Source organism: Dermacentor silvarum, chromosome 11 (assembly GCF_013339745.2).
Source record: "Dermacentor silvarum isolate Dsil-2018 chromosome 11, BIME_Dsil_1.4, whole genome shotgun sequence".
Lineage (NCBI taxonomy): Eukaryota > Metazoa > Arthropoda > Arachnida > Ixodida > Ixodidae > Dermacentor > Dermacentor silvarum.
The window spans coordinates 80,980,683-81,007,532 of record NC_051164.1 but is presented as its reverse complement, the minus strand read 5'-3'; the positions used below and the strand labels follow the sequence as shown (position 1 = coordinate 81,007,532).

At 48.3% G+C, this 26,850-nt stretch overlaps 1 protein-coding gene across 5 annotated transcripts in view; it reads left to right on the top strand.

Moving 5' to 3' along the window:
- The window catches only part of LOC119432422 (uncharacterized), a 382,068-nt gene that overhangs the window by 155,534 nt on the left and 199,684 nt on the right, over positions 1-26,850 (top strand). For all 5 annotated transcript variants that reach the window (XM_049658940.1, XM_049658939.1, XM_049658942.1 and 2 more), the window contains one exon: positions 7,314-7,366. The gene's annotated coding sequence lies outside the window, so the exon portion shown is untranslated. The remainder of the gene's footprint in view (positions 1-7,313; positions 7,367-26,850) is intronic.

Sequence of the window (26,850 nt, the reverse complement as noted above, 5' to 3'; positions counted from 1 at the left end):
GTGGGCCATACTGTGCATCCATGTGGAGCCTCGACACGTTGGTAAGTTTCAAAGTGGGAAGAGGTGTAAAAGAAAGCGAAGAAGAAGAAGTAGAAAGACAGCGTATACTACCTACCTGTCGCGATCCTCATCGTTGCAACCATCATTGCAATGCTCAAGGGCCGCTTATGCAGCTCACGACAGACGACAGTTAATCTTTGATCTCGCGGATCAATCGAATTCGCGCTACGCTTTCGATCACTTGGGTCGTTTCATCGGACCCTTGCGTTTTTCCTTGATGTCACGTCCACCGCCATCGATGTTGATCGTGTTTGATGAAACTAGTTTCGTTCCAGCAAGCACGGCCTGAAACGCACAGATGTTTTATCGGCAGAGGCTTCCATAACACCTTCGGCTGCGATACGTCACCCGGCGCGCGATTGACTTCCACGGCGCCATCCTCGCACCTATATTAGAACGAGTCTATCTTGGAATCCAGGTGCCGTGCGCGCGAAGTACTACGCGAGAAGACAAAGGCGGAGCCTTCATCGAAAATGGAGTTTCGCTTTTTCTTTGCATGTATAACAGTTTCTCCCCCTCCAAAGCGCCCTCCCTCTATCGACCTTGCCATGCCTTCTTCTTCTTCGCCAGACTCCTCCATGCCTTCCTCCCGACCTCTCCCCGCCGCTGCTGCCGCAGTCTCGTCCGTTCGACATTCCCCGGCTCTCAGTCGTATTCTAATCGGCCTGTCCCTGCTCCGCACAATCCTCCCTCCCGATCCCTGAGCGTTCGTTTCGCTACTGCTGTCGCTGCTGATCTTGATTCATCATCGAGTAAGTCCGGCGCGTGTTTTTTTCTTCTTTTTTAGTCTCGGCTCCACGCTGCGCTCCGTGACGCGTGGCTCGCGCGCCGCTTGTTACCGGGCGCATTCCTCGCAGCGCGCCAGAGCGCTACCGCTGCCGTTGTTGTTGTTACTGCCGTGCTGCCTTAAGTTGCTTCTTCTGTCTTGCTTTATGACTCCGCCACGTGCGCCGGCTCAAATCAGTGTGAGCTCCTCCCCCGCTTCCAATCTCCCCCCCCCCCCCTCATCTCTCTCCCTCTCTTGTCCTTCGCTCTCTGATCTCTCTCTCCCCCTCCTGCCTTACACCCGCCCCTCCTTAGCAGCGCACTTTCTAGACACCTTAAGCCGTACTTCGCTGTTCGGTTCTCTACGGCTTCTCGTTCGAACACGCGTCCGACCTGCTCGTCATACCCGCCATTGCCTTCGGCTGTCCTTTTTCGTCTCTCCTATTTTATTAGACGCGTGTATTCGTTTTCGTTCGTTCATTTGCGTTTTCAATCGCGAAGCTTCTGAGACCGCGTGTACACGTGGCCGGATTTCACGGCGCGCGCGCGCCTTATTGAAGCTCTTTGTCGTTGCTTCGGTTTCCGTTCTTGCGGCTCGACTCCGCTTGCGTGTCCATTCTCTATCGCCTTCGAGACCGCTTGCAAGAAAAAAAAATAAAAAAAAAGGTAAACAAAGTAAACTGTAAGGCAGCGAGTGTTTCGAAGGTGTTCTCTGTGGGGGTTTCCTCTCCTCTGTATTTCCCCCACTCGAAGCCGCGGACGTACCAGTAGTACGATTGTTCCTCGCATCACTCTCTTCCCGAGTGTTCGCTGTATATCTACGTATAACAGAAACGTCTCGAGCGAGCCCTTCTTGCATGCTCGACGCCGGACTTTCTCGTCTATCCGCGTACAGTTTTTCGAATGTCTTTCTCTGCCCTGTCTCTCTGCTGCCGATGTCTTTCTCTCTTCCGCTTCTGTATATAAGAGAGCGGCGGCATCCCTCTTCCCCATGGTTACCCGCATTCTCGCTCGTTCTCGCCCGCCTTCCGCGATACCCCGGAACTTATTTTTTTTTTCACTACGCGTGACGCGAACGCGTATGCAAATTACGGAGCGCGCACCCATGGCCCCCGCGGCTCGCCGTCCCCTCCGCGCGTTTGTGACCGAGAAGGACGCTGCGAGAGGCAACGATGGCCGCTGGAAGCAGCCGTCACCCTCCTCACCCCGTCGGCCTTTTCCTTTTGTCTCTCTCTCTCTCTCATACTCGGTCTCTCGGTTGGCCTTCCCTCGCGGGCACGTGCTCGCGAGGCGCAGGTGCGGGCACCCGGTAGCGTGCGCGGTGGCATGCCGCCCCTACCGCGAGAGGAGTTTGGTTTTTGAGGCCGATTGCGTGAAAGGTTCGTTATCTTCTCGCCGAATGTGTGTGCTTCTACCCCCCCCCCCCCCCCCCAACCTCCCACATCCTTTCGTTGCCCCAGCCGACCCGCTTCTTCTTGTTTTTCATTTTTTGTCTTTTTACCTCCTTTCTGGCCTTCTCCTTCATGCTCGCTCGTTATTATCGTCAGGTTTGTTTTGCGAGTGACCGGGGAGAAGTCGGCGTATACATGCCTGTTTCGCAGGGGTGCTACACGGTAACGCCGTCTCGTCGACTCCTGCCGTCGCGTCGAATCTGTTTGCGGTAACGATGTCTGACTTCTGCCGTTTGAGCACCTCCACTTTCTTTTTATCTTATTGGACCCTGAGGTCAGAGCAGGATGTATGGCCACATTCGGTTCGTCGCGACTTATTCTCTCTCTCTTTTTTTTTCTTTTTTTCCTCGTTCGGAATCAGGCTTGAGGGACGGCGATATGCAGCGAGGAAAATGAGTTTGATTTACGACGCGTACGGGGCCGTGGCTGTTGTCGAAGAGTGTGCGGCGTCTCTATATCGGAACCTCCCGCGCGATTGAAGAATAGAGAGACGGCGTGTCGCAGGTGTAAACTCGCGTATAACGACATCTCTAACGATGGCAATGGGCACTTTGACAAATACTTTATAGAGCTTGTAGAACTTTGTCATTATAGTCTTTTCTCTGTAGTCCTTCTCTGCCACTTTTTGAACTAATGTATGAATTAAGAGGCGGAGAATACGGCGCCGTCTAACAGGCACGAGGAACTCCTTACATACGGGTAAGAGAAAAGAAAAATCCAGAGCCATTCCACTCTGTGAAGGTGGATGACCAGCGAAGCTGTTTAGCGCACGACATAGAGGTGACACAGAATTTTGAACAAAGCTACGAACATACTTATTGTCCTGATCGGTGCTCATCGTGACGATAGGTACGCACACACATTCGCGTATCACCTCTGTTATTAAATCTGTCCGTCACGTAAGGCGGACACACCTCCTTAAGCAATGGCTCATGCCCCCGTAAACGCAGCCTCCCCATTACGACGACAGAAGAGAAGTGAAATTCTACGCTGGAATGATGAGCGGCAACGGAGCCAGCTATGGAAGAAGACGACGGATAAGTGGTTTGCGTTTGAGTTTCCTCGTAACGGAATCATGTTTTCTTGTACATTCAAATTACAATACGACGCTGTCATGCCTGTAGGTTGTGGTTAAATCGTACCTCACGATTTTTTCGACACACTTCGAGAAATTCAATTAGTTCACTAACGCCTCTGCGCCACGCGGAGGCCCTGCGTGGTCGGGGTGGTTCGGGATCATTTTCTCAGCCGCGGACGCCGACGCCACACGCCGATACCGACGCCTGATTTTCTGCGACACGGGGCCCTTAACACTATCGCGTTAAAAAAGATGGACACAGGTAGGGGATATGCAGAAGGTGACCCGTCTGCCTGTTGCAGGAATCGGACTTAGGGAATCTGAAGGAGCCGTCACAGGTGGCTCGGCTTCATTGGCTCCGCTTGAGCACCGCGTGTTGGCAGTTGGCGTTAAAGGATTAAGGCGTTGATGTTAAATGTAATAGCGTAGTAGATGAGCCACTGGGATGCTCATCATGGTGTTGACTCGGCACAAAATACTATGGGCTTATACTAAAGCATATACGCAATAGGCACCACGCTGATCGCCGTGAAGCTCTGACCGTCATCGACCTCTATACGACCTATAAAAACCTAGAACCATGCTTCGCGGATGTTTCTCTCCGCAAGTCGCCCATAGAAGCGACGAACGCACTAACTTCCGCTTTCTTTTTTGCCGCAACTAACCGCGAAAGGTATTCATGGGACCCACAGCATTGTCTAAACACTCACTAACAATAAATCCCACAATTAATTGAGCTTACGAAAAAAAAGCAAACTTTCACTCATATATGTCATTTTATTGTTGGAATGCGGTTTGTATTGTGATTGATCTCGTTTTATAACCTCTTGGGTAGAACACTCTTGGGTAGAAGCTGTTCGCATAAGTCGTAGAATCTTTGCGGTAAAGATAATAATGAAAAAACTTCGACTTCATACGACTTCAACTTCTCTATTGACAAGCCTATTTATTGCAGTGTCTGCTTTGTCGTAATGGTTGGACTATGAAACACATATCGCGTGTGGGCGACTGCCTGTATTTGCCCACTATCTCACGCTTTCCTATCACGCCCGCTATATCACGCTGTGTGCGCGCTGGCGCTAATGTGTGTGAAAGTTTTTACCACTCCTGGGCGGGCAGGCAACACAGTTGGCAGCTCGCCCGTGGCGCTGTCTCTGGCCATGTAACGCGGCGTACGTGTTCCGTTAGAATAGACGCTCAGGAATCCCGACCGGATGTAAAATGGAAGTTTACCTTGTGTTGCTCTGACGCCGTGCTAATGGTGTCGAGAGGCTAATAGGTTTGCAGGAAAACGCTATTCTGTACGAATGTGCATATCGTCTGCTGGCTGTTGGTATCCTGTTATCACATTTACATATGCCGCTCGTTGGCGTGTGGCCAGTTGATCAAGCATAGACTGCACCCCGGACGCAAAGATGACTCGCCGAAAGAAACACACGTGAATTCAATGAACCCAGAGTCCTAATAGTAGGCAATGGAACACTTGGCGTTCGAAAAAAAAAAAGAAAGAGCTGGAAGTTGAGCCGCTTGTTATACACACCCATCGTGGTGGGATGGGCCTGCTTGAGGACATTTTCTAACCATTTATTTGTCTCCTTTTAATGAAGCGTTTCAGTTGCGAGTAGCGTGGTTATCCGCTCGTTCTCTTGTTCTCTTTGGCGCCCATTGCCCCTCAATGAACTTGTGTACTCCCACTGAACGTCGTGCTGAGAAAGTTGGTCGCATATGCGGAAAGGCGGTGCAAAACCTTTAAAAGCTATAACGACGTGTTCCAGACGTGCACAGGTAATCACCCACGCACTGTTTGGCGACTTGTTATGGGCGGTTGTGACACGTCAAGTGCGCGAGACGACGTTAGTGATAAAGTGATTTTTCGTGCGTTTGCAAGGAGCCTTGTCTTTTATCAAAAGCACTGAGGTGCAGCACCTCGGATGTACGCGTTTAAACGAACCCTTAAGCGAACCTAATCATCACACCAGTGCCGTGTTCGTCACAGCTGAGCCTCCGTCAGCCCGGAGCGAATGGTTCTTCGTAGTGGCGAGTGCCCTAGTCGAAACGTTAGTGCACGGCTGAGGCTTCCCTTCTTAGACCATTGTTGATCACTTTTAGTATCCATCTTCCTGTAAACCCGTTGTCGCATAGCTGCGCATAGTTATCTAAAGCTGAGTGCGTGCGAGACGCATTCTACGTATCGCACACTATAGAAGTTACACCGCGCGAACGGGGACAACACCACAGCGACGAAGAAGCTATGACATTGCCCTTGTTGGTGCGATAATATGAACTCTAGTTAAGTACTAACTAGCGCAGCAGTGCGAGTTGTTAGCGCGCTATATGCTTAGTAAGAAGTGTTTCAACAAGCGCGCCTCCGGTTAGCCAGGTCTCAGAGACAGAGGAACGCAACGGCACCTGGCGTCGATGCAAGACAACCGCGTACAGTGCTTACGGGAATGGCATCCAGCTGCCTGGTTACTGGCGGCGCGTTCCATTACGTATACATGTGCTACTACTGTGCTGTGCAGTGATTGCATGCGGTGATAGTGACCGACTGTGATTGTGTATCTGTGCTCACTTTCTTTCTCTATCTCTACTTTCCTGTCACTTTACGTCCCCCCTTCCCCTCTCTCCCCAGCGTTGGGTAGCAAACCGGATCTTCCGCTCTGGTTAACCTCCCTGCCTTTCCCCTTTCTTCTGTCTCTCTCTCCTTCCAAAACGTACACGGAATGCAAACAAAGGAGTCCTCAACTTGGTCAGCTTTGTTTAAATAACACGGCCCCAGGTTCTTTCAGGGCGAAATTATTATAACTTATTGTAAATAATTGTAAACTTATTACTCGTATACCGCGCTGGCTCTGTGCCTACGGCATTGTGCTACTGAGCAGGTATATAGTCGCAAGTTCGACTCCCGGTCACGCGGGCCGCTTTCCGATGGGGGCGGATCGAAAAAAACGCTTGTGCACCGAACTTTAAATGCACTTTAAACAAGCTCAGGTGGTCAAAAATAATCCGCAGCCTTTCAACACGTCGTTTCTGTAGAACAATGGAATTCCTTACCGCGCGATATTTCTCAAAATAACGACTTTGTAGCTGCACTGAAATGCCACTTTTATTAGTCTGTGTCTTCATGTGTTACTGACTTGACATTTTGTTTCGCTATACCGTCATTTTTTTTTAATCACTCGTAGTCTTGTGAGGTATAACCGCGCCTGCTTGGGCCAACTTATGGCCTGCAGTAGTTCGAAATAAATAAAAATAAATAAAGTTATTGCTCAATTTTAGGCAATCAACTCACTGCTCCGCAGAGATGGTTCTGGAGTTCTTCAGTGTGGAAGAAGTTATGAACACTTCGCACGACAGGCTTCAATCCTTGCATGAAGACTCATCATTTGATAATTTCGGTTTAATAAATTTTATTGGCCTGATTTTTATGATGAACTCTTCTGAAACTACGAGTAATTTTATTGCGCACCACTGTGGCAATATCAAACCCGGGATAAACGTTGGAATATGCCTATTCCATACCTTAAATGAAACTTAGAGTTCAGTTTCCAAGTTACGCTGTATATGAGAGTAGAATAAATAAATAAATAAATAAATAAATAAATAAATAAATAAATAAATAAATAAATAAATAAATAAATAAATAAATAAATAAATAAATAAATATTTTTTTAAATACGATCCAGTGTCTTGTACATGGATAAACTGTGTTCGTCGTAGGTATGGTCATCGTTTCTAATCTTATTCGCAGTCAAATGATAATCATTACCGGATGTCTTTTTACATGTAATCTTGATGACACAGGCAGTGATGACTTGAAGTATAAGTGGTAGCATAAGATGTGAACATTCCGCACTATAGCCATTAGTTTTAAAAACAAAAGCATTGTCTGAAGAACTGCATGGTCTTGTTGCTATCGGTGAAACGTCACGTTTACGTTTCTTTTCATTCAATTGCAGCAACCTCGTCTTCAGCAGGGTGTCGTCTTCAGCAGTGATTCAAGACAGCAAAGGTAAGCTTTACACAAAGTTATGACGCTTGCAGTTCCGCTCCCACGTTCACAAACGTGCATCAGCTCGACTGTCCCTCCTCGACTCCACCTGTCTGGAGCACAGCGCCACCCCTTGGCTACAAAAGGCCGCTGCGCAATTCGATATCGTTCATCGGGGATTCCCCTTTACGATGAGGAGTCGCTTGAATAGCGCACCTTCACTATTGCACTCGAACTGACGGCGAGAAGCGCAGTGACCATTTCAGTCGAGTGGCGGCGCCACCATCCACTTTCTCAGACGACTCAGCACCTTGTAGTGGGATGCAAAGATATCCGTCCAGCCAGAACCGTAGAAATCCGCCCCTTTCCTGAAGCGCTGGGCTTCTAAGCTGACGGGAGCGTTAATTAATCAGCAGTGGAAATAACAAGGGGACGATCGGAGTATAGGTAAAAAAAAGTCAATGAACGTCTTCGACGCCAGCTTGGGGCATCATTGGGAGTGTGCCGCTCTACAATGACAAAAAAAAAAGAAGATCCCTTAAATTTCTTCGATGCTGAGCCCACGTCACAATCGAACCCACGTCACAAGGGTTCCTCAAGGACAGCAACCCGACGCTCTAGCAGGCTGCGTCAGACATGCACTGTGTATGTGCCGCTTTTCGATGAACCGTCTTTCGCGCCAACGCTTTAGCGAGCTGCGCCATGAATGCACTGAGTATGTTTGAGCTTTCAATGAGCCTCTCGCCGTTCGCATGAAGCGGCGCGCCACGCATTTCGGAGGCCACTCGCAGGCTTCGCGGCGACGGCGCTAGATGGCGCCAAGTGTTTTTAGAGAAGCACGAAAGATAGCCCCGCTGCAATGCACGCGTCATAACTTGTGTCACCTATATTGATTGGATGCTAAACGCGTTACCGTCGACAGTCATTGTGAGTTGAGTTCTGCCTATTTTTTTCATTGCTTTTTTTATTTTGGATACTTGCCCCCTTTGCAGAAGGCATGTGGGCGAAAGTAAGAAAGGGGGACTGGATCGTCGCAGGCATATCTCAGCCAGTCTTTTGTATCATGGTCACGCTGGCTGAAGCGTTCGCTGTACTGCAGTCGTGGAATGCAGATTCTTTAGGGTCTATTTCCACAGGCGGCTGCGGGCTTAAACGCCCCGGTTGCCTGCAAACCGACCGTTGCTACTTAAAACGGCCGTAGCCAGTTATACGATCGTAAACGCTACCGTTGCTGAGGATGTTTGTTTCGGGTTAAAAGAAAATACTTCGGCCAAATCGCTGTCCACGGACGTGGTTCGAGCTTACGATTCGTAATTGTATATGCATCTCACGCTTGAATGTCAAGGGATGCTTCGTAGAAAGTTGCATATCATATTTCTCAGCCGACAGGAAAGTTGTTGTAATTAGTTTTCCTTTTGTCACCAGCTCTCTTATTAGGGCCTTTGTGTCTCCAATATCTTTCCTTATGAGAAACTGCATGTGAGTGCAGCTACATACACGCCGGCAGAACTTTCTGAATTTCACTGAAGAGCTTTCTCTGTTTTTCCTGTTGCAAATTTTAATAGAGAGTATTCACACGCCATATATTACTAGAACTATACAGTGCCCTCAACCGTTTTATAAACGAGTTCAGCTGCGTAGTCAGTCGAATGGTAGTGGACGTCAAAATGTAATTTCGTTTGCGAGCCGTGTGTTATAGCCAGAGCGCGACGGCAGTTCGTGGAGCAATCGCACTGAGCATCTAGGCGCACGTGCGGCACGTGAGGCAGTTATAAGAGCGCAATAGGCTTTTCTACAAACATTTTACTTCGGCGAACGCTGGTGCAGCGATCGTTCATCCATCATGCGAAGGATGGATGAACTGCATGGGACTTGTGGCTTCAAACGCGTCTTGTGGAGTCGTTCAATTACGCTATCGTCTTTCTAAATTTCTGGGAAATAAATTGTTTTCCAGGCACAGCAAGAGAATCAGGCGCCGCGCACTCGCTGGTAATTGTTGCACTTATCACGCAACACTTTGTTGATATTGGTGAGCTTGCAAAGTCCGTAAAGTGGTTTGAAGCCACAAGAACGAACATTAGGCAAATGTGTGTACGTGGAGTGCCAAAACCTGGAGTTGCAAGTGTTGGAACGCTATCTGGCATACTGGAAAAGGCAGAATTGTTTTAATTTGGGCAGCCAGATTCCTTTTTTTTCTTTTTGACGTACAATGAGCTTGGAATACACGTTAGAGGGAATATCAGTGAATCAGTGGTCTAACTAATTGTTGTATGGTGTCAGCACACTGCAAGTGACAGAAACGTGGCGCGAAGTGCTGGTGTAGACATTTAGCAGAGGAAACGGGGGATCCTTCTGCCTGTCGCAATTGCGTCTGCAGTTCGCCCTCAAAGGGGCGTGATAGTTTTCCTGCCCGACAACTTGGCATATATCGGCGCCTTATTGAAACATGCTGTTATGTATACAAGAATAAGCGATAGCGCTATCTTTATATTATAGAACATAAAACTGCTTTCGCGTTCAGTCGAAAGTTGCACGTAACTGTCGATAAAATGGATATTCTAGGTTGCCCAGTGCTTTTCCAAGGCGCGGCATACTCTATTGAAAGAAAGTCAAGGTGACGGCGTGGCGCTTCGGAAATTTTCTAGTGCGTTCTCATAATCAGAGCACTTAAATATCCGTTTATTGTACAATCAGCTATGTTTCGCTTCCTTTTTTTTTTTTCGTGAAGAGAATTGACTCACCGGCTCAAAGCACAGGTAGTAGTTAATGATTGCAGGCATTAAGGCCTGAACCAATGGCGACGTACAGCTGAAGTGGACAGTCCACTAGGTAGATTCTTACAAAATAACCCCCCCCCCCCCCCCTCCCGTACAGTGCACGGGTATGTTGGCACAGGTGCGAGACCGATGAGAAAGAGAGACATATACATCCGATCCAAGCATAGTGCCGATCCAAGCATAGTGCAGAATGTAGAAGTGTTAGGTAAGGTAAAGTGCAGTGACCATAGGTTAGTGAGGTCTAGGATTGCTCTCAATTTGAAGAGAGAAAGAGTGAAATTAGTCCAGAGGAAACAGGCCAACCTCGACGCAGTAAGGGTGAAAGCAGACCAATTCAGGCTGGTGCTCGCAAACAAATATGCAGCTTTACAACAGGAAGGTGAATATAACATAGAGGTAATGAATGAAACCGTAACTAGGCTGATCTCAGAAGCAGCAATTGAAGTGGGAGGTAAGGCACCAAAGCAACCTGTAGGGAAGCTCTCCCAAGAAACAAAGGACCTAATAAAGAAACGACAAAACATGAAAGTGTTCAACTCAAGAGATCAGATAGAATTCGCTGAACTGTCAAAACTGATCAACAAGAAGAAAGTAAGGGATATTCGAAGTTATAACGTGGGAAAAATTGAGGAAGCCGTAAAATATGGACGCAGCATGAAATCAGTAAGAAGAAAACTAGGCATAGGACAAGGCTAGATGTATGCACTGAAAGATAAGCATGGTAATATCATCAGCAATTTAGATGACATAGTAAAAGCAGCGGAAGAATTCTATACTGACCTGTACAGTTCCCAAAACACCCAAGCTACCTTCATTCGAAATAGTGATGAACCGGATACAGAAGCTCCTTCTATAATAGTAGTGCACCAAGTTGGGCTAGTTGGTTGAAGTTCATATTAGAAAGATTTTAACTGCGCTATGAACAGGGACAGAGGAGGACGAAAAAGACAACACTGCGCACGTGTTGTCTTTTTCGTCCTCCTCTGTCCCTGTTCATAGCGCAGTTAAAATCTTTCTAATATGTCCTTCTATAACTAGCGATGAAGTTAGAAGGGCCTTGAAAGACATGACCAGGGGAAAAGCGCCTGGAGAAGATGGAATAACAGTAGATTTAATCAAAGATGGAGGAGATATCATGCTTGAAAAGCTTGCGGCCCTTTATACGCAATGCCTCACAACTTCAGGTGTACCAGAGAGCTGGAAGAACGCCAATATTATACTTATCCATAAGAAGGGAGACGTTAAAGAATTGAAGAATTACAGACCCATTAGCTTGCTTTCAGTATTGTATAAAATATTCACCAAAATAATTTCCAATAGAATCAGGGCAACACTTGACTTCAGCCAACCAAGAGAACAGGCTGGCTTCAGGAAGGGATATTCTACGATGAACCATATCCATGTCATCAATCAGGTAATCGAGAAATATGCGGAGTACAATCAACCTCCCTATATGGCTTTCATAGATTATGAAAAGGCATTCGATTCAGTAGAGATACCAGCAGTCATAGAGGTATTGCGTAATCAAGGAGTACAGGAGGCATACGTGAATATCTTAGCAAATATCTACAAGGATTCCACAGCTACCTTCGTTCTCCACAAGAGAAAGTACCTATCAAGAAGGGGTGAGGCAAGGAGACACAATCTCTCCAATGCTATTCACTGCATGCTTAGAAGAAGTATTCAAGCTCTTAGACTGGGAAGGATTAGGAGTGAGGATCGACGGCGAATATCTCAGCAACCTTCGCTTTGCAGCTGACATTGTCCTATTGAGCAATAATGGAGACGAATTACAACAAATGATTGAGGACCTTAATCGAGAAAATGTAAGAATTGGGTTGAAGATGAATATGCAGAAGACAAAGATAATGTTCAATAGCCTAGCAAGAAAACAAGAATTCAGGATCGCCAGTCAGCCTCTAGAGTCTGTAAAGGAATATGTTTATCTAGGTCAATTACTCACAGGGGACCCTGATCATGTGAAAGAAATTTACAGAAGAATAAAATTGGGTTGGAGTGCATACGGCAGGCATTTCCAAATCCTGACTGGGAGCTTATCACTGTCGTTGAAAAGAAAAGTGTACAATCATTGCATTCTACCGGTGCTAACATATGGGGCAGAAACTTGGAGGTTAACAAAGAAGCTCGAGAACAAGTTAAGGACCGCACAAAGAGCGATGGAACGAAAAATCTTAGGAGTAACGTTGAGAGACAGGAAGAGAGCGGTGTGGATCAGAGAACAAACGGGGGTAGACGATATTCTAGTTGACATTAAGCGTAAGAAATGGAGCTGGGCAGCCCATGTAATGCGTAGGATGGATAACCGGTGGACCATTATATATATATACTATAGGGTTACAGAATAGATACCAAGAGAAGGGAAGCGCAGTCGAGGACGGCACAGGGGCGAGACCGATGAGAGAGAGAGAGATATACATTGTAGACGGTAAGGGGCGCTCTTTTCTGCAGCTCAGATTGTTGGGGCTTGAAGTTCAGTGCCATATTCGGTCAGGAAAATGAACTCGTGTCAGCAGCAGCTGGGCACTTTAGGAATAGAAATCTCGATTTATTTAAAGTTTGGGCACGTTCTACGGATACGTTGGTAAAAAGGAACGACCTTCTGGACAAATTGTTTGAGTGCGTTTCAAGTTACGAAGCTACCGCAATGGGTAAAAAAAAAGTATTCTAAGAAAAACTTCACTGGAAACCAGAGCTTCGACGGAGGTTGCCCAGGATATATCTTGCGCTCATAATTTTTAAGGTGCGTGCCGATGCGATGAAGAAGTCAATGAAGACCTGCTCAAACAACTTTGCGCGGCAACAATGAACAGGACGGAGCGGGAACGACTTACGCAAGCGCAAACATACAAAGTGCTCATAACATTACATAACGCAACATACATACTTCGTACACAAACTAGCCCGACCTCTAACATTGCTTGTATATACACTGACACAAAAAGCGCGTTTGAAAGTTGGCACGGCCTATCAAATGCTTCTTTCTATGTTTTCGAATAAAAGAAACGCACGCCATGTCTCAAGCACTGATGTTTGTTATTTTTTCGAGAAACGTAAAACGACATTGATTTGTAAATTTGCCATTGGCGGCAGAGTAGAACTAAAGCTTGCATGTTTCTGCTTTGCCGCTCTACCGCGGCTCGCCGTTGTCGATTTACCAGCTGTGAGGAAACCGGAAGCTTGAAAGGCTGTACTCCGGTTCATACTAAGCAGTGCAGTGCCGTGGAAGCTACGCAAGAAGTTCGGAAATCAAAATGTACGACTCCGCGCGTTCCATCGTCAAGATTAGCGGGCGCACAGGTTTGCGCGAGCGCGAACCTGCAGCGCGTGATGCTGCCGCGACGGGCTGCAAATGAAAAACCCGAGAAGAAAAAGCAAAATGATCTAGAATAGTTGTATAACGCAGTCTGCACATTGTTCCGGTTTAAAACCGTTACATTTGTTACTGGGACTAAACGCAGACCAATTTCACACAATTGCTGTTAAAAAACAGAAGAAAAACAAAACAAGAAAGAACGAATTCCGTGGTGTGAACGCAGGTACTGCAAGAAGTCTTGCTAGCCTCCACAGCATCACACGTCATGTGTGAGGCACAGTATATTGTCTATGTAAACAGCAAAAAATGGTCTTATACCGTATGAATCTGCAGTGATATTTCGGCTTGAACGCTCCGTGACAGTCTCGGATATGTGGTCCGGAAGCCACCACGTACTCTTAGTCAGCGTGATGCGAGCTAAGTCATCGTCATCATCATTCTGTATTTATGGCCGCTGCAGGACGAACGCCGCAACCAGCTACCTCCAGTTAGCCGTCTTGCGCCAGCTGACACCTCATCCTATATGCTTGCAAATTTACTCATTTCATTCACACCAACTCTGCTTGTCCTCGACTGCGCTTCTTTTCTCTTGGAACCCATACTGTATCGCTCTAATGTAGAGCGCCGGTTATCTGCCCTATACGCATCACGTCACCTGCCCAAACTTCATTTCTGCCTCTCAATTTCAGTTATAGAATACCGGCTGCCCCGTTTGCTCTCTAATATCCACCGCTGTCTTACTGCCTATTTACATTACGCCTATTCATTTCTCATACAAGGTACCAAGCGCCAAAGTGGCCGCGATGTCGTAATGGTCAGCGCGTCCACGTCCCAACTGCACAGAGGAGGAAAGTAAGCTAGGAGGGAGCGTCACGTCACACAGCCAGCCTTGGACAAACGAACTTTTCTAGAAGACATTCCCTTCACTTTTTCCCCCCTCGCAGTGTCGGTCAATCACCTTCCAGTAAATATAAAACTGTGTCATCATCATCATCATCATCAGCCTATTTTCATCTCCACTTCAGGACGAAGGCCTCTCCCCGCGACCTCCAATCATCCCTGTTTTACGCGAGCTGATTCCAGCGTGCGCCTGCAAATTTCCTAACTTCATCGCCCCGCCTAATTGACTGCCGTCCTCGACTGCCCTTTCCCCATCTTGACACCCCTTGTGTAATTCTAATAGACCATCGGTCATCTGCCCCACATATCACGCAGCCAGACCATTTCTTCTCCTAATCTCAACTACAACACCGGCTATAGCCCCCGTTTGCTCTGTAATTCACACCGCTGTCTTCTTGTGCCTTAAACACCGTGGCCCTAACGACGAGCCCCCTATCATCTTTCGTACAAAGTACCAAGAGCCAAACCAGCGCGATAGCGCAGTGGTCAACACGTGTGCGGCTCTCAGCTGCACTTTGCCATTATGGGGCATCAGTTCTGATCCCAGCCTCTGTGGTATATAGACAGCGTTTTGTTTTACAACGAATCGGTTAACGAGACTTCCTGAACTTTCCTCATGCGGTGCCAGCCTGCGAAGACCAGCGGCATGTGGCGGCGTGGACGCTGTACCGGGTGTTTCAGCGAACACTTTCAAAAAGTTTTAAAGTTGCCTGTGGCAGATGGCACAATTCTAGTTCATGAGCTGGTCTACTCGAAGAGGCGGTCATTACTTGCACAAAAAAATTAAATGCATAATCGACTAATTAACAAGAAACCACTAATTAAGTTTTAAACTAATTACATTATGGCCCATATTGTAGTTTACAAATTCTAGCCGTGGAGTTCGCAAGGAGGATCCACTGGCAAGGGATTCTCAGGGTAACACCAGTTTCGAGATAATAATTCCCGAACTTTGCGGAGAATTGCATTGGCAACTGAATTAGTAAATTTTGTAAATTAATCGATCAAGCATTTCAATTTTTTGTGCAAGTAATGTCCGCCTCTTCGAGTAGACGAGCTCATGAACTAGAATAGTGCTATCTGCCACAGGCAGCCTTGAAACACTTTTTAAAAGTGTTCGCTGAAACACCCGGTATAGAAGTTCACCTAGAGAATAGCCAGCGACGCATCCTGCGTCGGAGCCTATAGAAGAGGCACATCATAGAGTTCCCAACGATAATTACTCTAGCGCGATTGTCTGCGGGAGCTGATGATGATGATGCGCGTGAATGATGGGTTAGTACATGAACTTCCCTAAGCTTCGTCCTTCTGACTCCGAAAGGGTTTGTCACTTTGAAAATTGACCATCTTGAACAAAACATTACAAGTGCAACGATTCGCAATAATTACACAAGTACACGGATGCCTAAGTGCCTGTCTTAGAAAGATGAAGCGGGATTAAAATAACGTCGGAAGAATGTTTGAAGCCGCGAGTCCACTATTAGGCAAGTTCACGTGCTAACCGTCGTTGTGATGGTAGCTAGAACGATTGCAGCGCCAGAGTTCTCTCTAGTGAGTTTAGCAGGACACTCTATGAACCGTACATGGCCTCAGAGATTCGCGCAAATGTCGGAGGCCGTGTACTGTACGACCAGGGTGCCGGCGGAAACGCGAAGCCGGACTCCGGCGATCGTGATGAATCTTCGCCAAGAACAGCCAGCAGCGCAGCTTGTAATCTCAACCCCGAAGTGGCTGTATACGACCAGGCCGGTAGAAATCTCAGCGGGCATCAGTAGAACTTGTGTAGTATGCAGGAACATGCGTCGATTATGGCGGATAGTATAGAAGTGCTGTGCTCGGATGCAGCTCGGACAAGCTGAGAAGCGCGGTATCTGCCTCGTAACGAAACCACTTGCTGTAACGGGTGCACAACGCGGAGAGAGAGAAAGAATAAACAATGAAGTACTTGTTTTTCGTAAGTATCTTTGTCCACTTAAGAAGATGATCGAGGCCGCCGTGAAATGCGCGATGTTTGCGTACTGCACCCGGATAAATGTCTGTAACGTTCTTCGATCGAAGTCGCCTATCCCTGGCGTATGACATTGCGCGTATTGGTAGCGAGAATGAATTAATGAATTCATTAATTCATTAATTACCTTTATTCATTTTGTTTTCGTACAAGATAGACCGGGACGAAGAGAAAATATGTGGTTAACGCAGCTTGACAAAGCAACAGCCCCGTTACAAAAAATGTGCATGACCGTTTATTACTTTTAAAGCATCCGTCCCAACAGAAACAAAAAAAATGCTCTAAACAGCAGCAGCACATGATTTAAATGCGCATAAAGATCAGTGGAAGTATTTCACCTTTCTTTATTGCAAAAGGTGCTCAACGAAACGTAGACAAACGAAAGAATCGCTTACAAAAAAGTTCGTAACAGAAGCGAAGCCAAGGATAATAATTGCTCACTTTTAATCTCAATCGCTAAGTGAATCTGAAGTGTCGGAGAGTCTGCGTTGTTTACTTTTGTCATTTGCTTTTTTCTCTGTCCTATCGGCAGACACTGTGTCGCATAAAAATATAAATATTGTAATGTAATATTGTATTGCACTGCACGTTTTACTGCGACAGCAATTAAAAGCTCGAAAGCGCGTTTGTTAAGTTCCAAACGCCATTGTTTACTCGCCGCCAGGCCACCTCCTAATTCTCAGCTGCACTCTCGGAAAAACAAGGAAAAACGAAACTTTACCCACTGTCAACAGGATTCGAACTCATCTCCGTGCGGATATGACCATTTGGCAGCTACATACGTAGCTGACCGATGCGCCATGGCGGTTCCTTTCTTTTTTTAATACATGACAAACAAAACAAAAATATACTGTAAGGGTAACATCCTCTGATAACGTCTGGATAACATCCACACACTCACTCATAACTCCGGTAAACACACACACACGCATCCTACAAGTGTATCCAACTCAGTGGAAGTTCCTGCGCAGAATACACACTTCTCACATAAGCCGCAGTTTCACGAAAACAAAGGTAGATCGCGAGCTTTACGGCATGCCTATCTCGCACATTTGAGATTTCCAGAGACTACAGTGTGGAACCAGAAGCATGAACAGGTAATATGGAGGACCACCAGTATTACTAAACGTTAGAAGCGAATCGTGTGAATGCGTATGAAAAAAAAAAAAAAATGGCATCACGCGACTGAGCTGTGGCGCAGGTTAAACACTTGGTGTGACTTGTGCTTGGCTTTGCGCCCCACACAGATTCAGAGAGTGGTTCCATCTCCGTGCGTGAGTTTCGGAGGCTACAGTTAACTTGCAATAGCTATCTGACGAAAGACGACGTTGCCTGCATCGTAAAAGACTTGCTCTTAATGAGACGATGCAAGTGGGTGCTGCGAGGGCCTGCCCTAACAAAAGTCTTCTTGACGACATTCTGTAGAAATTTTATTGAGCTTATGTAGCCTTCAATAAGCACTTAAAATAAGAAAAATCCATTGAATTTCAATGTGAACTGTCGTGAAGGTGCTGCAGCTGTCACAGTCTATGGTTTCAGTGCAGAAAGATTCACTGAAGTCTGCTGATTTGGTTTTGCAAGTACCCGAACAAGTACGCATCGATTAAAACCTACCTGGAACCAAACACAACTGGGCCGAGTCTGCCTAACGACGGGTCACGTGTTGTGGGGCGACATTTTCATCACGTGCGCAACTTAATTAGTGGCCGCAGGTGTTACGAGCAAAGAAAAACTATTCATTGGCCACTGCTGACGAACCGGCCGGAGCACGTTGAGCATCCCTCGAAACACGTTAGCGAATTTAGCAAACCGATCGTGTGTAGCAGTATACTAAGCACATTGAAGTGAAACATAGCGCATCATTGAGTACGCATGTATACGTGCCATTTGGCCGAATCTCAGCGCCCGCGGTTTGTTCTTTGCGACCACTGGAAAGAAGCAGTAAAATATTCGAGCTGAAATAATCTACGATGACTATCGTTGTATGGCGAATAGCCGAAACGCGTCGTGCATGAGGCGTGCGGTGAAGTCGGGATCCTCACTCGCGCTTCCCGGCCTCTAGGCACGTTGCGCCGTCTAACGGCGGCGCCGCGAAGTCCGCACCTATCATCATCATCAGTCTATATTTATGTCCACTGCAGGAAGAAGTCCTCTCCCTGCGGTCTCCATTTACCCCTGTCTCGCGCTAGCTGATTCCAACTTGCGCCTGCAAATTTCCAAACTTCATCACCCCACCTAGTTTTCTGCCGTCCTCGACTGCGCTTCCCTTCCCCCTTGACACCCATTCAGTAACTCTAATGGCCCACCGGTTATCTACCCTACGCAATACATGGCCTACCCAGCTCCATTTTGTTTTCTTTCTTAATGTCAGCTAGAATATCGGCTATCCCCGTTTGCTCTCTGATCCACACCGCTCTCTTTCTGTCTCTTGTATAACGCAACATAACCAGTCAGAAATAGCCAGTGACCTAAGTTGGCGTCAAGGAGGTTCATTGAAGACAGGCGCATACCCATTGTCATATGACCAGCGGCCCTTGGGGTACATACCCAACGGCACATACCCAGGCGAACGGGCAACATTTTTTTCCCCCAGAATGTTGTCGCCGATTTCATAGCGAGGTATATCTAATCGGATTGCGCACGCGTGACGCGAATCGTGGCGTATATTCCAGAACACGCGCGAGAACCAGCGAATACGCTGGAATGTACCATGTGTCATCTATAAATAGCCGGGAGCGTGCTGCGCCGAGTGATGATAACATTGTAACGGTGGTTAGACGGCGACAAACGGTCACCGGAAAAACGTCTACCAATGTACTTGTGTCAATATGCTGTTAGAACTTCGATATCCTCGACCAGCTTTTCTTTAAGTGATTTTCATCGCCTATAATAGAGCATTTCCAGGCCATGACGTCATACAGATAGCTGCCTACCGTCGCCTATGGTGAACCTGATTCTATTGGTGCAGGGAGCCACATATTGTTGAGGCCACGAATTGAAGTGGCTCCACGAGAAATAGAAAAAAAAGTGTTTGTTTTTTACCTGCCCGCCTGCGGCGCTAGCGACGTCACAGTTTTCTTGTTTGCAAACATGAAGATTGTATGTAGCGCATTTGCACGTGCAGAAGCTAAATAGAGCAGCGAGGAGCAAACGCTCCTAATCTGACTACCTGATCTCCCAGCTAAACCATACCTACAATCTCTCCTTTCCCGATTCTTAAAGCCTCGTATGCAAATATGGATATTTCTATAACTCGTTCGCGATGGAAGGACACCGCTCGAGCGGATCTCCACGCGCCGTTGTTCGGTCTATTCCAAGCATAGAAATTCAATTTTTGTTCACCAACACCTTGCACACCACGTGGAGCGCCTGCGCGGTCGATGTGGTTGGGCGATTTTCTCCGCCACCCGCGATCACGCGCCGGTTGCCGACGCCGTATTTTCTGCGACACGGGGCCCTAAACGCTATCGCGTTAAAAGGTGCCAGTAAACATCATGATCATGATCATAGAGTGATAAAGCCGGAGTCGTCACACGCATAGGTAACTGTACATTATATAGATAGAGGCATCGTTGTCTAGCATTTTGCCTATCTGATCCCGACCTTAACTTTCGTATCTAAAATCTCTGTCACTATACTGTACCGTTACCGATGCATGCAATGACTCCAGTTATATCTATCTCTTCCTAGGTTTTCTTCCACCAATACTCTAATCGTCTCTTACTGATCTCGACTGCTGACCAGTTAATCCTTCCATCTTCTTTGAATCACAACGCTTCTGGAAGGTGGACAATACCTACGGGTCTCGCTACGTCTATATCTTGGCATTGCATTACGCAGTGCACGCCAAAGCTCCCTCTGGTATTATATTTAGAAAATTCTATGATTCCATGTTACTGAAAATCAGGCGTGCCAACAAGGGCACTAGTATAACAAGGAGGCGATCGCAAACACCGACTCTCAACATAAAGGTGGCACAATGGCGGGAAATAAGCGAGGCACGAAATGGTGAATCAGTCAGATATTAAGTGAGCATAGACGTTGGTTCACTGGTAGAAGACCGTCTAATATTTCGTAGCATTCTCGATATTGCAAGTGTACTCCAAAATTTTGGCACTGAGTACCGTTTTCTTTTTTTTTTCATACATGTATCCGAAGACGGTTGCCTTAATTGATCGAGACTTGGCATATACGAGTATCATTAATAGCGGTGTAGGGAATGCTTACGTCGACCCTCGCGATTATCTTACATAAAGAAGTTTCATGCCAAGAAATTTATCTTTCGCGAGAGACCGCACGTGTCCATGATTGACGGGATGGCGCCGCCTGCCAGAGCATGGGCAGATAAACTTTTGTGTCTTCCTTCTCTTCCGCCCACTGTGCGACCTTTGAGCTGATCGTCGAAGTTTGAGTTGTGCCTTTTTTCATTTGTTATCGGTCATCTTTCAAATCCTATTCCCCAGTGTAGGATAGCCTACCGGGCTCAGCAAACGCCACCTACATAGCACAAGGGCTGTGCACTTCGATCCATGACGTCATGGTACCTTGCTCGACTGCCATAGAATCTAATGGGGACGCTCCCGAGTAAGCGGCGCTGATTTTGACGTCACCGATTTCGTGGAAATTTTGCTCCAAGTAGCGTGGCGTCATAAAGCAGAGTGAACAGGCCTGCTATCTAGGAGGCGTTGGCTCAGCCTGGCTAACATGCCACTTATGACCTCTCTCTTCGTGTGTCCATATTTGCGAGTCTGTCTCTCAATCACGCGAGTCCCTGCACCAACTTGTTCAGCTTTCAGTCATTCTATGGTTGCAAGTTTGCATTCCTGAAGAAAAATAAAAGCATAACTGGCGCACGTGGCACTTTCACTACGTGCATCACGAATTTGCTATTTAGCGGCGTTTCTGCAATATGCGCCCTAAATACGGAACGTTTGTTCCTTAAACGAAGGCTTATAGGAAAATGCACTCATTGACGAAGATCTTCCCACAGACGGACAAAGGCGTAGGACGTCTACACAACGGAATTTGTTAAAGCACCGTCGATGGGCGAAATTGCTGAATTTTTGTATCCCTTATTTTCATGGATTACCAGCCGTGGTGGCTCAGTGGCTATGGCCGCTGCGGTGCTGAGCACGAGGTCGAGGGTACGAATCTCCTACGCGGCGGCTGCGTCTCGGTGGGGCTAACATGCAAAAACTCTCGTCTACTTAGAATTCAGCGTACGTTAAAGAAGCCCAGGTGGTCAAAATTAATCCGGAGCCCCCTCACACAGCGGCGTCCGTCGTAACATACTGTGCTGATTGGGAAACGGTAATTGCAAATTTTTTAAAGGATATTTAAATATTTTTTTCTCGTGTAGATATCGCCAAAAATTTACAAATACTAACTCGATCGTAACATTGTCAAACCCTATAGCCATCGCGGCTGTATATAGGCCTGTCCACGGAACAAAACGCGTTTTCCCCCATTTTTTTTTCTTTTGCAGCAACATGACATACGGCAAACACAAATATTTCGAAATAATAATAAGAATGTACAGGAACCTCATCACTCAATATAACAGGTACTCCCCTATTTAATAAGTCATTCAGTGCCGACAGAAGGTTCTTAGTTTTAACATCATTCGGAATAGAATTCCAAATTAGGGCCCTATTAAATACGATCAATCTCGTTCAAGAAACACTTGTACAAGCATGAAGGTTGAAGCGCATTGCTATAAGCGTAGGCTTTCGTATTCCGTGTATAAGTAATGTAAATATGTTTATAGCCGGAATGGTTAACACTCTGTCAATCACTTGCGTGACCTTGTATATGTGTGCACTGTTGAATAACAATGCTCGATGTGATATACATAGATACTGGAAGAGCGTAAGCGAGTGAACCACGGACTGTAACGTCATAAGCGACTACGTGTTACACAATCGTGTAGATGGCCATTTCGTGTGTGGTGTATGCTAAAATGACAACAGTTAAGAAAGGTGCACTGTAAAAGGTTGACTTCAAGAACGTCATAACTCTTATTGCGCGTTCTTTGCGGTCGGCTAAAGGTATGTAGACTGCGGTCGTAACGTTAGCAAAGCGCCAATCTGTCGTAAAGCCCGTATCGCACGTTACTGGCGGTAAGGTCGTTAACGACGCTTGTCGTTCACATTGTCAGTTACATATGTTACGTTTCTTAAGACCGGCCAACCCAAACGTGAGCTGGCCAGTTGCGTCATAGTGGACACGCAGTCGCGGCTGTTGCTGCGTTGCTGTAACTGGGAATGTCGGAAGTCGCGTCACCGGTGATTTTAAACCGAAACTGCGGCGCTTGTTGGCCACGTCGCGACTGTCATATCTGCATGAAACGTAAAGGTAGCCGGCTTTCCAACAAATACGCTGGCGTGTGTGACGACTGTTGCGCTCTTGACGCTTCATACGATTGTAGTCTGAGCAATTTCGTTTGAGCTTTTAGCGTTTGCGCTTCTTGCGAACTATCGGCACATAACGTCCGTCTAGTCTAAACGTACCTTAACGAGATATCTGGCTACGTGGCTCCCCAGGATTCAATACAATGGGTTAAATGTGTGTGATCTGATATCATTCTAGAAGAAACCTCGCCAATTTTTTCATCGTCCGTGTGGCGGCACATCACGACCCCGCGCGAATCTCCGCCCTCCGCACCCTCCTCGCTTCAAATTGCGTCGGCAGAGGCACACTTTGCCGTGCCGAGCAAAGTATTGCATTGGCCCGGCCAGTGGCCTGGGTTGACTGCGATTGGCTAATACATTCGGTGCCGCAGCCTCATTGGTTCGTCGCCATGACAAATCGACAGGTCACGCGGCGAGAATTTCATTCGTACGCTGGGAACGTCGTATTGCGTCACAACGTGTTGTTTGGTCTCACTCGGGGTAATTGCGTGTGGTGCGGTACTACACGCAAGGTATGTAGTAGCTTTCTAGGGAAACGTGCGCGGGATAGTACTTGAGACTCCGAGCTGATTCGAAAGCGAAGAACAAGCACGAAAGCATGATATGCAGGGAGTGCAATTAAGCAACTGGCTCAGGCGATACGCCTCGCAGAGGTTGCACTGTTCGTTGCAATTAATTCAGGCGCTGAAGGGTCTCGAGATCATGTCATAGAATCATATGGTGAACATTTTCATATGGTGAAACCTGCAGTTGAATTGTCACTATTCGTCATTGGACGTGGCCTTGTGTGTCCGTTATAGCTATTATAGTCTATGGTTGAGGCGTTATTATTATTATTTTCATTTGTTGAAATCGTACAGACACGTGTAAGGTTGTAAGGAAAGGCATACTGGGCTGGCAATCGTTCTTTTACGCCACCGTGTCTGACGGCTCCGAAGCTTATATAGCCTTTGCATCGATGATCGTGAAATCTGTCTTGTCGCAGCTACTATAGAAAGAAGCAGCCCGAGAAAATAAAAATTGAAGAAAGTATACTTACGTGAAGTCGAAGACGCCGGCTCGCTGGCAAGCTTGGTAGCGGCGAAAGCTGACGCACAAGTATCCGAAGCCTGTCCAGATGGCGCCTCGACGTGCACTAAGCGAACGGGGTTTTGTGTCAACACGGCCTCGTTAATCCAACGCTGTGAGGCGGTTCGGAGGTCATAGTCGAGCACAATAACGTCGTTCAGGAATTCACACACAACCGGCGTCCGGGTTTACCGTCGCAGAACTATAGACGCGGTCACGCACTGTCATCGGGGAGTAGCGTAATCCAGAGAGGGAAAAAAAAAAAAAAAAAACGCGCACCACGTGACTGCAGGGAACACTATGTATAGGCGGTGGGCCACGAATTTCAGTGTTGGCAGTCCAGTATTTTGCTCATATGCAGTCTCTATAGCGACGACGTTGAGTCTAGCTAAACGTGAGAACGGCAACTAACGTACGATACAAGTACACTAATCAAACACGCAGATATTCAGTGATTGACGTGTAATCACCGACGGTTCGGCTGGTCAGCTGCAAGAACAGAGGATAGACGCAGGTCGGCTGTGGACCCGGGTGAGGGTGGCTTCTCTAGATACAGTGGCTATAGCGAACGGTGTCACTCGGGGCGAAAGAAAAAACACGACGACGACGGAAACACGACCGATGTGTACGGACGACGCACAACGACGGGCAGAAAAAAGAAAGAAAGATCGACACGTGCGCGGTCTTTGTTACCTGCAAGACTCGTACAGAGGATAGATACACCAGCGCGCATCGGGGCCTACAGGTACTATACTACCACACAGTGACGGCGAGCGGTCCCCGCGCGCTCTTTCGCCAGTACCAAAAAGAAAAGAAAGAAGAAAAGAAAAAGAAACGCGCGACGTCGAGCAAAGGGTGTGTGCGTGCGTATCGCGGTATCGAGCAAACGAACGCCGGGAGCGGAGGAGCGACGCTCGCAAATCACGCGGCCGTCGCCGTTTCCCCTCCTCCGATCATTGTCGGCTTTGCTTCCCCACCTCCCGGACGCAAACGCTGTCCCTCTCTCAATCGGACTCCGGTCCAAGAAAGGCGAAGCAGGTCCTGGTATGCGGCGCCTTCGGAGAGACCTGACTGGGGAGAGGGGTGTGACGACCCTTGGGAACACTACTCCTCTGATCGTCACCCTCTCCTTCGGGCGAGTGTCACTACGCGTAGAGTACCGAAAGTTCACGGCTTCGCTACCGAAGCACCACCACCACCACGCCGGTTTGTGCGAGAGAGGGGAGAGAAGGGTCCCTCGGAGGGGTCGAGGCGTCGTCTCTTGGACGGCAGCCTAGGAGACGTTGTCGCGGCGGCGCCCGAGGCGACGTCCTCGCCGCGTCGCTTCCACGAGGGTGGCGCGTGGCACTCGTAGATGAAGGGGAGTGGCGACGACAGGGGCGGAGGGAGAAGCGTCGCAGACACGGGCCGAGATCGTTCTGTCCCGAGACGGATCACGATCAGTGACGGCACGGCACCACCAAGTGGCACGCACGGTTGACGAAGAAGCAGGGATCGTCGGCGACTCCGTCGTCATGCAGAGCGAGCGCGCGCGAGAAAAACACCCCCGGGATCGGCGGCGTTGAAGCCCAGGTTTCGCCTGCGGCGCGAGCGTCGGAGAAAACACGCCGTCGAAAACGCCGGCGCTTGAGAGCGAACGCCGAGAGCGGCTGCGGCGGCGGCGGCGGCGGCTTGCTCGTCGTCGCGTTGTGGCTGCTGCTGCTGCTGCACGAGCTCGCGATATTAAAACGCGCACGCGACGGGACCACGGCTTCTTTGCGGAAATTTTTCTCCCCTTCGCGCGCGCGGCGCGCGGGAGGCGAGGAGGTGACGTCGTTATAAATACGGACCACGTGGCTTCTAACGGCGAAAAAAACGCCGCCGCGCTGCGCTTCCCACCGGCGAGCAGCAGCAGCCCGGTCGTCGCAGCGCTGCGTAGCGCGCGTTGCGTCGCGGTTAAAGAGGGCGAGGGAAGGGTAACGTGGAAAAGGCGGTGGTTGAGGGGGGCATGTAGAGGGGGGGGGGACTGGGTCTCAGGTGAAGGGGGGGCGGTCGCCCCGGGAGGGCCGGCTCCGGGGGACGCAGCAAAGGCGGGGTTTGGCGCTGGGGGGAGCAGCCCCGACGCCGCCGTCACGGCGTCAGGACGCATGCGCGCCGGCGCTACGGCGCCGACGCCAACGGCGTTGCGTGACGTCACGGGCGACGCGAGCGCGCTGATTTTTTTTTTTCTCTCGCCGCGCGATTTCGCGAGCGGCAGCGGCGGAGCGCGCGCCCTCACAACGTGGAGGAGTCCGGTGGTGGCGACGCGTTGGAGGGTGCCGCGCGCTTCGCTGCCTTGGAGGAGCGAGTGGAAGGAGAGCGGCGGCGAAAAAAAGAAAAGAGCCGCTCTCCGTTTTTCGTCGGCGCGCTGCGGAAAACGGCTGTTTTTCTCAGGTTTCTAGTTTTTGGCAAGCGCCGTCGCCGAACCGCCGGCGTGCGGGGCGTTTCTTGCTCCGTCGGGAGGCGGGATTTAAGTCGCGCCGCGCGTGTGTGTGTGCCCGCGAGCGCTCTAGTTTTTAGTTTCACCGGGCGGCTTCGTCCGCGTTGCTCTCTCAAGTGCCTTCTTTCATATATTTTTTTTTTCTTCCCTACTGTTCTCTCGGCGCCTCCGCGGCTTCCTTGCGAGCCAGTGCCGTTGCAGTTTTGGAAGAAATTGGGGCGGGGGCGGAGGATTCCGGAACGTTTTCCTCCAACCCGAAGCTCCCCCAACCCCCCTCTTTCGTTCCCCGCTTTACTTTTCCTTTTCTTTTTGTAATTTTTGCTTTCGCTCTTCTAAATTGTTCGAAGCTGGTGCTCGCGTTCCTTACGTGATTTATCGGTGCGTTTGCGTATCTTATTAGTTTCTTTTTATGACGTTAAGATTTCTCTCCCGATTCGTGGACTCGAAGCCTCTCGCGCTAGAAAAGCGCAGCTTATACGTGCGCTGGCAAACAGTTGGCGCCGTTCAACTCTAAGCCTTCCGTCGTTCGCACTTGACAGTATACGCTTAG